Below are 13,488 nucleotides of genomic sequence, written 5' to 3' on the forward strand. Positions count from 1 at the left end.
GTCTCTTGTTCTTGCTGACTAGGCTCGCTAGGGGTATGAATCCTCAATAACACTTAACAATACTTGTTTAATTACTCAAATTAAAACAGTTTCCACTAGATAGCCTACACATCAACTCCAACTCCAAATCTCCAAGAATATAACAATATTTTAATATCTAATATTGCTCAAATAAATATAAATAAACACCAGTCCAGGAACATAATACAACTTATAAATATATGAGTACCAGTCCAGGAAGTAAACGTCCAACCTTCCTAGACCGGGAGCAAGACCTTACTGACTAACACATTCTCTCGCACGATCAACGAAGACTTATCACTCAGTTCACAACACGTGTAACACTTCGCATTCATAACAAGGGGATATATCAATCATACCAAAATATCAAACTAACATTCATTCTCGCCATACCTCTCCCTGACACACACTCATGCTCTGAACACGTTATTTCTCCCACACTCATGCTTTGAACAAGCTATTTCGTCCACACTCATGCCCTGAACAAGTTATTTCTCCCACACTCATGCCCTGAACAAGTTATTTCTCCCACACTCATGCTCTGAACAAGTTATTTCTCCCACACTCATGCCTGCACAAGTTATTTCTCCCACACTCATGCCCTGAACAAGCTATTTCTCCCACACTTATGCCCTGAACAAGCTATTTCTCCCACACTTATGCCATGAACAAGCTATTTCTCCCACACTCATGCTCTGAACAAACTATTTCTTCCACACTCATGCTCTGAACAAGTTATTTCTACTACACTTATGCCCTGAACAAGCTATTTCTCCCACACTCATGCTCTGAACAAGTTATTTCTTCCACACTCATGCTCTGATCAAATTATTTCTCCCACACTCATGCCCTGAACAGGTTATATCTTCCACACTCATGCCCTGAATAATTTATTTCCTCCACACTCATGCCCTGAACAAGTTATTTCTCCTACACTTATGCCCTGAACAAGCTATTTTTCCCACACTCATGCCCTGAACAAGCTATTTCTCCCACACTCATGCCCTGAACAAGCTATTTCTTCTACACTCATGCTCTGAACAAGCTATTTCTTCTACACTCATGCTCTGAACAAGCTATTTCTTCTACACTCATGCTCTGAACAAGCTATTTCTTCCACACTCTTGCTCTGAACAAGCTATTTCTTCCACACTCTTGCTCTGAACAAGCTATTTCTTCTACACTCATGCTCTGAACAAGCTATTTCTTCTACACTCATGCTCTGAACAAGCTATTTCTTCTACACTCATGTTCTGAACAAGCTATTTCTTCTACACTCATGCTCTGAACAAGCTATTTCTTCTACACTCATGCTCTGAACAATCTTTTTCTCCCACACTCATGCTCTGAACAAGCTATTTCTTCTACACTCATGCTCTGAACAAGCTATTTCTTCTGCACTCATGCTCTGAACAAGCTATTTCTTCTACACTCATGCTCTGAACAAGCTATTTCTTCTACACTCATGCTCTGAACAAGCTATTTCTTCTGCACTCATGCTCTGAACAAGCTATTTCTTCCACACTCATGCTCTGAACACGTTGAAACTTTCCTTTACTATTTTTGCAGGCCCTACCTAAAAAATGCGTACCAATTAAACAAAATAATCAATTAGTCAATTATTTATTGGTATTTTATTATTTTGTCTGATATGGTTGTAAATGTGTAGTTATTCCCCCTAGATAAGCTTTTTTTTTACAAATGTAATTTTTAATTATTTTTCTAATTCTCCTCTCCCTTGAAGCGATCCTTCGCTTGGTCTTGTTAGTTGTGACTATGTTCTTTAAACACGTGTGTCTCTTATCACTGCTGTTAGACTCTGGAAGCTATTGAAATGCACACACACACCAAACAAGTCAACAGTTTCTACGACAGAATGAATGAAGTGTGAGAGAGAGAGAGAGAGATATGGAAGCTATTGAAATGCACACACACACACATACCAAACAAGTCAACAGTTTCTACGACAGAATGAATGAAGTGTGAGAGAGAGAGAGAGAGATATGGAAGCTATTGAAATGCACACACACACACCAAACAAGTCAACAGTTTCTACGACAGAATGAATGAAGTGTGAGAGAGAGAGAGAGAGATATGGAAGCTATTGAAATGCACACACACACACCAAACAAGTCAACAGTTTCTACGACAGAATGAATGAAGTGTGAGAGAGAGAGAGAGAGAGATATGGAAGCTATTGAAATGCACACACACACACCAAACAAGTCAACAGTTTCTACGACAGAATGAATGAAGTGTGAGAGAGAGAGAGATATGGAAGCTATTGAAATGCACACACATACCAAACAAGTCAACAGTTTCTACGACTGAATGAATGAAGTGTGAGAGAGAGAGAGAGAGATATGGAAGATATTGAAATGCACACACACACCAAACAAGTCAACAGTTTCTACGACAGAATGAATGAAAAGTGAGAGAGAGAGAGAGAGAGATATGGAAGCTATTGAAATGCACACACACACCAAACAAGTCAACAGTTTCTACGACAGAATGAATGAAGTGTGAGAGAGAGAGAGAGAGATATGGAAGCTATTGAAATGCACACACACACACCAAACAAGTCAACAGTTTCTACGACAGAATGAATGAAGTGTGAGAGAGAGAGAGATATGGAAGCTATTGAAATGCACACACACACACCAAACAAGTCAACAGTTTCTACGACAGAATGAATGAAGTGTGAGAGAGAGAGAGATATGGAAGCTATTGAAATGCACACACACACACCAAACAAGTCAACAGTTTCTACGACTGAATGAATGAAGTGTGAGAGAGAGAGAGATATGGAAGCTATTGAAATGCACACACACACACCAAACAAGTCAACAGTTTCTACGACAGAATGAATGAAGTGTGAGAGAGAGAGAGAGAGATATGGAAGCTATTGAAATGCACACACACATACCAAACAAGTCAACAGTTTCTACGACAGAATGAATGAAGTGTGAGAGAGAGAGAGAGATATGGAAGCTATTGAAATGCACACACATACCAAACAAGTCAACAGTTTCTACGACAGAATGAATGAAGTGTGAGAGAGAGAGAGAGAGAGATATGGAAGATATTGAAATGCACACACACACCAAACAAGTCAACAGTTTCTACGACAGAATGAATGAAGTGTGAGAGAGAGAGATATGGAAGCTATTGAAATGCACACACACACCAAACAAGTCAACAGTTTCTACGACAGAATGAATGAAGTGTGAGAGAGAGAGAGAGAGAGATATGGAAGCTATTGAAATGCACACACACACACCAAACAAGTCAACAGTTTCTACGACAGAATGAATGAAGTGTGAGAGAGAGAGAGATATGGAAGCTATTGAAATGCACACACACACACCAAACAAGTCAACAGTTTCTACGACTGAATGAATGAAGTGTGAGAGAGAGAGAGAGATATGGAAGCTATTGAAATGCACACACACATACCAAACAAGTCAACAGTTTCTACGACTGAATGAATGAAGTGTGAGAGAGAGAGATATAGAAGCTATTGAAATGCACACACACACACACCAAACAAGTCAACAGTTTCTACGACAGAATGAATGAAGTGTGTGAGAGAGAGAGAGAGATATGGAAGCTATTGAAATGCACACACACACACCAAACAAGTCAACAGTTTCTACGACAGAATGAATGAAGTGTGAGAGAGAGAGAGAGAGATATGGAAGCTATTGAAATGCACACACACACACCAAACAAGTCAACAGTTTCTACGACAGAATGAATGAAGTGTGTGAGAGAGAGATATGGAAGCTATTGAAATGCACACACACACACCAAACAAGTCAACAGTTTCTACGACAGAATGAATGAAGTGTGTGAGAGAGAGAGATATGGAAGCTATTGAAATGCACACACACACCAAACAAGTCAACAGTTTCTACGACAGAATGAATGAAGTGTGAGAGAGAGAGAGAGAGATATGGAAGCTATTGAAATGCACACACACACACCAAACAAGTCAACAGTTTCTACGACAGAATGAATGAAGTGTGAGAGAGAGAGAGATATGGAAGCTATTGAAATGCACACACACACCAAACAAGTCAACAGTTTCTACGACAGAATGAATGAAGTGTGAGAGAGAGAGAGAGAGATATGGAAGCTATTGAAATGCACACACACACACCAAACAAGTCAACAGTTTCTACGACAGAATGAATGAAGTGTGTGAGAGAGAGAGATATGGAAGCTATTGAAATGCACACACACACACCAAACAAGTCAACAGTTTCTACGACAGAATGAATGAAGTGTGAGAGAGAGAGAGAGAGATATGGAAGCTATTGAAATGCACACACACACACCAAACAAGTCAACAGTTTCTACGACAGAATGAATGAAATGTGAGAGAGAGAGATATGGAAGCTATTGAAATGCACACACACACACCAAACAAGTCAACAGTTTCTACGACAGAATGAATGAAGTGTGTGAGAGAGAGAGATATGGAAGCTATTGAAATGCACACACACACACCAAACAAGTCAACAGTTTCTACGACAGAATGAATGAAGTGTGTGAGAGAGAGAGATATGGAAGCTATTGAAATGCACACACACACACCAAACAAGTCAACAGTTTCTACGACAGAATGAATGAAGTGTGAGAGAGAGAGAGATATGGAAGCTATTGAAATGCACACACACACACCAAACAAGTCAACAGTTTCTACGACAGAATGAATGAAGTGTGAGAGAGAGAGAGATATGGAAGCTATTGAAATGCACACACACACACCAAACAAGTCAACAGTTTCTACGACTGAATGAATGAAGTGTGAGAGAGAGAGAGATATGGAAGCTATTGAAATGCACACACACACACCAAACAAGTCAACAGTTTCTACGACAGAATGAATGAAGTGTGAGAGAGAGAGAGAGAGATATGGAAGCTATTGAAATGCACACACACATACCAAACAAGTCAACAGTTTCTACGACAGAATGAATGAAGTGTGAGAGAGAGAGAGAGAGATATGGAAGCTATTGAAATGCACACACACATACCAAACAAGTCAACAGTTTCTACGACAGAATGAATGAAGTGTGAGAGAGAGAGAGAGAGATATGGAAGATATTGAAATGCACACACACAACAAACAAGTCAACAGTTTCTACGACAGAATGAATGAAGTGTGAGAGAGAGAGATATGGAAGCTATTGAAATGCACACACACACCAAACAAGTCAACAGTTTCTACGACAGAATGAATGAAGTGTGAGAGAGAGAGAGAGAGAGATATGGAAGCTATTGAAATGCACACACACACACCAAACAAGTCAACAGTTTCTACGACAGAATGAATGAAGTGTGAGAGAGAGAGAGAGAGATATGGAAGCTATTGAAATGCACACAAACACACCAAACAAGTCAACAGTTTCTACGACTGAATTAATGAAGTGTGAGAGAGAGAGAGAGATATGGAAGCTATTGAAATGCACACACACATACCAAACAAGTCAACAGTTTCTACGACTGAATGAATGAAGTGTGAGAGAGAGAGAGATATAGAAGCTATTGAAATGCACACACACACCAAACAAGTCAACAGTTTCTACGACAGAATGAATGAAGTGTGAGAGAGAGAGAGAGAGATATGGAAGCTATTGAAATGCACACACACACACCAAACAAGTCAACAGTTTCTACGACAGAATGAATGAAGTGTGAGAGAGAGAGAGATATGGAAGCTATTGAAATGCACACACACACACCAAACAAGTCAACAGTTTCTACGACAGAATGAATGAAGTGTGTGAGAGAGAGAGATATGGAAGCTATTGAAATGCACACACACACACCAAACAAGTCAACAGTTTCTACGACAGAATGAATGAAGTGTGAGAGAGAGAGAGAGAGATATGGAAGCTATTGAAATGCACACACACACACCAAACAAGTCAACAGTTTCTACGACAGAATGAATGAAGTGTGTGAGAGAGAGAGATATGGAAGCTATTGAAATGCACACACACACACCAAACAAGTCAACAGTTTCTACGACAGAATGAATGAAGTGTGTGAGAGAGAGAGATATGGAAGCTATTGAAATGCACACACACACCAAACAAGTCAACAGTTTCTACGACAGAATGAATGAAGTGTGAGAGAGAGAGAGAGAGATATGGAAGCTATTGAAATGCACACACACACACCAAACAAGTCAACAGTTTCTACGACAGAATGAATGAAGTGTGAGAGAGAGAGAGATATGGAAGCTATTGAAATGCACACACACACCAAACAAGTCAACAGTTTCTACGACAGAATGAATGAAGTGTGTGAGAGAGAGAGAGAGAGATATGGAAGCTATTGAAATGCACACACACACACCAAACAAGTCAACAGTTTCTACGACAGAATGAATGAAGTGTGAGAGAGAGAGAGAGAGATATGGAAGCTATTGAAATGCACACAAACACACCAAACAAGTCAACAGTTTCTACGACTGAATTAATGAAGTGTGAGAGAGAGAGAGAGATATGGAAGCTATTGAAATGCACACACACATACCAAACAAGTCAACAGTTTCTACGACTGAATGAATGAAGTGTGAGAGAGAGAGATATAGAAGCTATTGAAATGCACACACACACCAAACAAGTCAACAGTTTCTACGACAGAATGAATGAAGTGTGAGAGAGAGAGAGAGAGATATGGAAGCTATTGAAATGCACACACACACACCAAACAAGTCAACAGTTTCTACGACAGAATGAATGAAGTGTGAGAGAGAGAGAGATATGGAAGCTATTGAAATGCACACACACACACCAAACAAGTCAACAGTTTCTACGACAGAATGAATGAAGTGTGTGAGAGAGAGAGATATGGAAGCTATTGAAATGCACACACACACACCAAACAAGTCAACAGTTTCTACGACAGAATGAATGAAGTGTGAGAGAGAGAGAGAGAGATATGGAAGCTATTGAAATGCACACACACACACCAAACAAGTCAACAGTTTCTACGACAGAATGAATGAAGTGTGTGAGAGAGAGAGATATGGAAGCTATTGAAATGCACACACACACACCAAACAAGTCAACAGTTTCTACGACAGAATGAATGAAGTGTGTGAGAGAGAGAGATATGGAAGCTATTGAAATGCACACACACACCAAACAAGTCAACAGTTTCTACGACAGAATGAATGAAGTGTGAGAGAGAGAGAGAGAGATATGGAAGCTATTGAAATGCACACACACACACCAAACAAGTCAACAGTTTCTTCGACAGAATGAATGAAGTGTGAGAGAGAGAGAGATATGGAAGCTATTGAAATGCACACACACACCAAACAAGTCAACAGTTTCTACGACAGAATGAATGAAGTGTGTGAGAGAGAGAGATATGGAAGCTATTGAAATGCACACACACACACCAAACAAGTCAACAGTTTCTACGACAGAATGAATGAAGTGTGAGAGAGAGAGAGAGAGATATGGAAGCTATTGAAATGCACACACACATACCAAACAAGTCAACAGTTTCTACGACAGAATGAATGAAGTGTGAGAGAGAGAGAGAGAGATATGGAAGCTATTGAAATGCACACACACATACCAAACAAGTCAACAGTTTCTACGACAGAATGAATGAAGTGTGAGAGAGAGAGAGAGAGATATGGAAGATATTGAAATGCACACACACACCTAACAAGTCAACAGTTTCTACGACAGAATGAATGAAGTGTGAGAGAGAGAGATATGGAAGCTATTGAAATGCACACACACACCAAACAAGTCAACAGTTTCTACGACAGAATGAATGAAGTGTGTGAGAGAGAGAGAGAGAGATATGGAAGCTATTGAAATGCACACACACACACCAAACAAGTCAACAGTTTCTACGACAGAATGAATGAAGTGTGAGAGAGAGAGAGAGAGATATGGAAGCTATTGAAATGCACACACACACACCAAACAAGTCAACAGTTTCTACGACAGAATGAATGAAGTGTGAGAGAGAGAGATATGGAAGCTATTGAAATGCACACACACACCAAACAAGTCAACAGTTTCTACGACAGAATGAATGAAGTGTGAGAGAGAGAGAGAGAGAGAGATATGGAAGCTATTGAAATGCACACACACACACCAAACAAGTCAACAGTTTCTACGACAGAATGAATGAAGTGTGAGAGAGAGAGAGAGAGATATGGAAGCTATTGAAATGCACACACACACACCAAACAAGTCAACAGTTTCTACGACTGAATGAATGAAGTGTGAGAGAGAGAGAGAGATATGGAAGTTATTGAAATGCACACACACATACCAAACAAGTCAACAGTTTCTACGACTGAATGAATGAAGTGTGAGAGAGAGAGATATAGAAGCTATTGAAATGCACACACACACACACCTAACAAGTCAACAGTTTCTACGACAGAATGAATGAAGTGTGTGAGAGAGAGAGAGAGATATGGAAGCTATTGAAATGCACACACACACCAAACAAGTCAACAGTTTCTACGACAGAATGAATGAAGTGTGAGAGAGAGAGAGAGAGATATGGAAGCTATTGAAATGCACACACACACACCAAACAAGTCAACAGTTTCTACGACAGAATGAATGAAGTGTGAGAGAGAGAGAGATATGGAAGCTATTGAAATGCACACACACACCAAACAAGTCAACAGTTTCTACGACAGAATGAATGAAGTGTGAGAGAGAGAGAGAGAGATATGGAAGCTATTGAAATGCACACACACACACCAAACAAGTCAACAGTTTCTACGACAGAATGAATGAAGTGTGTGAGAGAGAGAGATATGGAAGCTATTGAAATGCACACACACACACCAAACAAGTCAACAGTTTCTACGACAGAATGAATGAAGTGTGAAAGAGAGAGAGAGAGATATGGAAGCTATTGAAATGCACACACACACACCAAACAAGTCAACAGTTTCTACGACAGAATGAATGAAATGTGAGAGAGAGAGATATGGAAGCTATTGAAATGCACACACACACACCAAACAAGTCAACAGTTTCTACGACAGAATGAATGAAGTGTGTGAGAGAGAGAGATATGGAAGCTATTGAAATGCACACACACACACCAAACAAGTCAACAGTTTCTACGACAGAATGAATGAAGTGTGTGAGAGAGAGAGATATGGAAGCTATTGAAATGCACACACACACACCAAACAAGTCAACAGTTTCTACGACAGAATGAATGAAGTGTGAGAGAGAGAGAGATATGGAAGCTATTGAAATGCACACACACACACCAAACAAGTCAACAGTTTCTACGACAGAATGAATGAAGTGTGAGAGAGAGAGAGATATGGAAGCTATTGAAATGCACACACACACACCAAACAAGTCAACAGTTTCTACGACTGAATGAATGAAGTGTGAGAGAGAGAGAGATATGGAAGCTATTGAAATGCACACACACACACCAAACAAGTCAACAGTTTCTACGACAGAATGAATGAAGTGTGTGAGAGAGAGAGAGAGATATGGAAGCTATTGAAATGCACACACACATACCAAACAAGTCAACAGTTTCTACGACAGAATGAATGAAGTGTGATAGAGAGAGAGAGAGAGATATGGAAGCTATTGAAATGCACACACACATACCAAACAAGTCAACAGTTTCTACGACAGAATGAATGAAGTGTGAGAGAGAGAGAGAGAGATATGGAAGATATTGAAATGCACACACACACCAAACAAGTCAACAGTTTCTACGACAGAATGAATGAAGTGTGAGAGAGAGAGATATGGAAGCTATTGAAATGCACACACACACCAAACAAGTCAACAGTTTCTACGACAGAATGAATGAAGTGTGTGAGAGAGAGAGAGAGAGATATGGAAGCTATTGAAATGCACACACACACACCAAACAAGTCAACAGTTTCTACGACAGAATGAATGAAGTGTGAGAGAGAGAGAGAGAGAGATGGAAGCTATTGAAATGCACACACACACACCAAACAAGTCAACAGTTTCTACGACTGAATGAATAAAGTGTGAGAGAGAGAGAGAGATATGGAAGCTATTGAAATGCACACACACATACCAAACAAGTCAACAGTTTCTACGACTGAATGAATGAAGTGTGAGAGAGAGAGATATAGAAGCTATTGAAATGCACACACACACACACCAAACAAGTCAACAGTTTCTACGACAGAATGAATGAAGTGTGTGAGAGAGAGAGAGAGATATGGAAGCTATTGAAATGCACACACACACACCAAACAAGTCAACAGTTTCTACGACAGAATGAATGAAGTGTGTGAGAGAGAGAGAGGGATATGGAAGCTATTGAAATGCACACACACACACCAAACAAGTCAACAGTTTCTACGACAGAATGAATGAAGTGTGTGAGAGAGAGAGATATGGAAGCTATTGAAATGCACACACACACACCAAACAAGTCAACAGTTTCTACGACAGAATGAATGAAGTGTGTGAGAGAGAGAGATATGGAAGCTATTGAAATGCACACACACACACCAAACAAGTCAACAGTTTCTACGACAGAATGAATGAAGTGTGTGAGAGAGAGAGATATGGAAGCTATTGAAATGCACACACACACACCAAACAAGTCAACAGTTTCTACGACAGAATGAATGAAGTGAGAGAGAGAGAGAGAGAGAGATATGGAAGCTATTGAAATGCACACACACACACATACCAAACAAGTCAACAGTTTCTACGACAGAATGAATGAAGTGTGTGAGAGAGAGAGATATGGAAGCTATTGAAATGCACACACACACACCAAACAAGTCAACAGTTTCTACGACAGAATGAATGAAGTGTGAGAGAGAGAGAGAGATATGGAAGCTATTGAAATGCACACACACACACACACCAAACAAGTCAACAGTTTCTACGACAGAATGAATGAAGTGTGAGAGAGAGAGATATGGAAGCTATTGAAATGCACACACACACACCAAACAATTCAACAGTTTCTACGACAGAATGAATGAAGTGTGAGAGAGAGAGAGAGAGATATGGAAGCTATTGAAATGCACACACACACACATACCAAACAAGTCAACAGTTTCTACGACAGAATGAATGAAGTGTGAGAGAGAGATATGGAAGCTATTGAAATGCACACACACACACACCAAACAAGTCAACAGTTTCTACGACAGAATGAATGAAGTGTGAGAGAGAGATATGGAAGCTATTGAAATGCACACACACACCAAACAAGTCAACAGTTTCTACGACAGAATGAATGAAGTGTGAGAGAGAGAGATATATATGGAAGCTATTGAAATGCACACACACACCAAACAAGTCAACAGTTTCTACGACAGAATGAATGAAGTGTGAGAGAGAGAGAGAGAGATATGGAAGCTATTGAAATGCACACACACACACCAAACAAGTCAACAGTTTCTCTGACAGAATGAATGAAGTGTGAGAGAGAGATATGGAAGCTATTGAAATGCACACACACACCAAACAAGTCAACAGTTTCTACGACAGAATGAATGAAGTGTGAGAGAGAGAGATATATATGGAAGCTATTGAAATGCACACACACACCAAACAAGTCAACAGTTTCTACGACAGAATGAATGAAGTGTGAGAGAGAGAGAGAGAGATATGGAAGCTATTGAAATGCACACACACACACCAAACAAGTCAACAGTTTCTACGACAGAATGAATGAAGTGTGAGAGAGAGAGAGATATGGAAGCTATTGAAATGCACACACACACACACACCAAACAAGTCAACAGTTTCTACGACAGAATGAATGAAGTGTGTGAGAGAGAGAGATATGGAAGCTATTGAAATGCACACACACACCAAACAAGTCAACAGTTTCTACGACAGAATGAATGAAGTGTGAGAGAGATTTGGAAGCTATTGAAATGCACACACACACACACACCAAACAAGTCAACAGTTTCTACGACAGAATGAATGAAGTGAGAGAGAGATATGGAAGCTATTGAAATGCACACACACACACACCAAACAAGTCAACAGTTTCTACGACAGAATGAATGAAGTGTGTGAGAGAGAGAGATATGGAAGCTATTGAAATGCACACACACACCAAACAAGTCAACAGTTTCTACGACAGAATGAATGAAGTGTGAGAGAGAGAGAGAGAGATATGGAAGCTATTGAAATGCACACACACACACCAAACAAGTCAACAGTTTCTACGACAGAATGAATGAAGTGTGAGAGAGAGAGAGAGAGAGATATGGAAGCTATTGAAATGCACACACACACACATACCAAACAAGTCAACAGTTTCTACGACAGAATGAATGAAGTGTGAGAGAGAGAGAGATATGGAAGCTATTGAAATGCACACACACACACACCAAACAAGTCAACAGTTTCTACGACAGAATGAATGAAGTGTGAGAGAGAGAGATATATGGAAGCTATTGAAATGCACACACACACACACCAAACAAGTCAACAGTTTCTACGACAGAATGAATGAAGTGTGAGAGAGAGAGAGAGATATGGAAGCAATTGAAATGCACACACACATACCAAACAAGTCAACAGTTTCTACGACAGAATGAATGAAGTGTGAGAGAGAGAGAGAGATATGGAAGCTATTGAAATGCACACACACACACCAAACAAGTCAACAGTTTCTACGACAGAATGAATGAAGTGTGTGAGAGAGAGAGAGAGAGATATGGAAGCTATTGAAATGCACACACACACACCAAACAAGTCAACAGTTTCTACGACAGAATGAATGAAGTGTGAGAGAGAGCGAGAGAGAGATATGGAAGCTATTGAAATGCACACACACACACCAAACAAGTCAACAGTTTCTACGACAGAATGAATGAAGTGTGAGAGAGAGAGAGAGAGAGATATGGAAGCTATTGAAATGCACACACACACACCAAACAAGTCAACAGTTTCTACGACAGAATGAATGAAGTGTGAGAGAGAGAGAGAGAGAGATATGGAAGCTATTGAAATGCACACACACACACCAAACAAGTCAACAGTTTCTACGACAGAATGAATGAAGTGTGAGAGAGAGATATATGGAAGCTATTGAAATGCACACACACACCAAACAAGTCAACAGTTTCTACGACAGAATGAATGAAGTGTGAGAGAGAGATATATGGAAGCTATTGAAATGCACACACACACCAAATAAGTCAACAGTTTCTACGACTGAATGAATGAAGTGTGAGAGAGAGAGAGACAGATATGGAAGCTATTGAAATGCACACACACATACCAAACAAGTCAACAGTTTCTACGACAGAATGAATGAAGTGTGAGAGAGAGAGAGACAGATATGGAAGCTATTGAAATGCACACACACATACCAAACAAGTCAACAGTTTCTACGACAGAATGAATGAAGTGTGAGAGAGAGAGATATGGAAGCTATTGAAATGCACACACATACCAAACAAGTCAA

The sequence above is a fragment of the Biomphalaria glabrata genome, chromosome 9 (assembly GCF_947242115.1).
Source record: "Biomphalaria glabrata chromosome 9, xgBioGlab47.1, whole genome shotgun sequence".
In the NCBI taxonomy this organism is placed as follows: domain Eukaryota; kingdom Metazoa; phylum Mollusca; class Gastropoda; family Planorbidae; genus Biomphalaria; species Biomphalaria glabrata.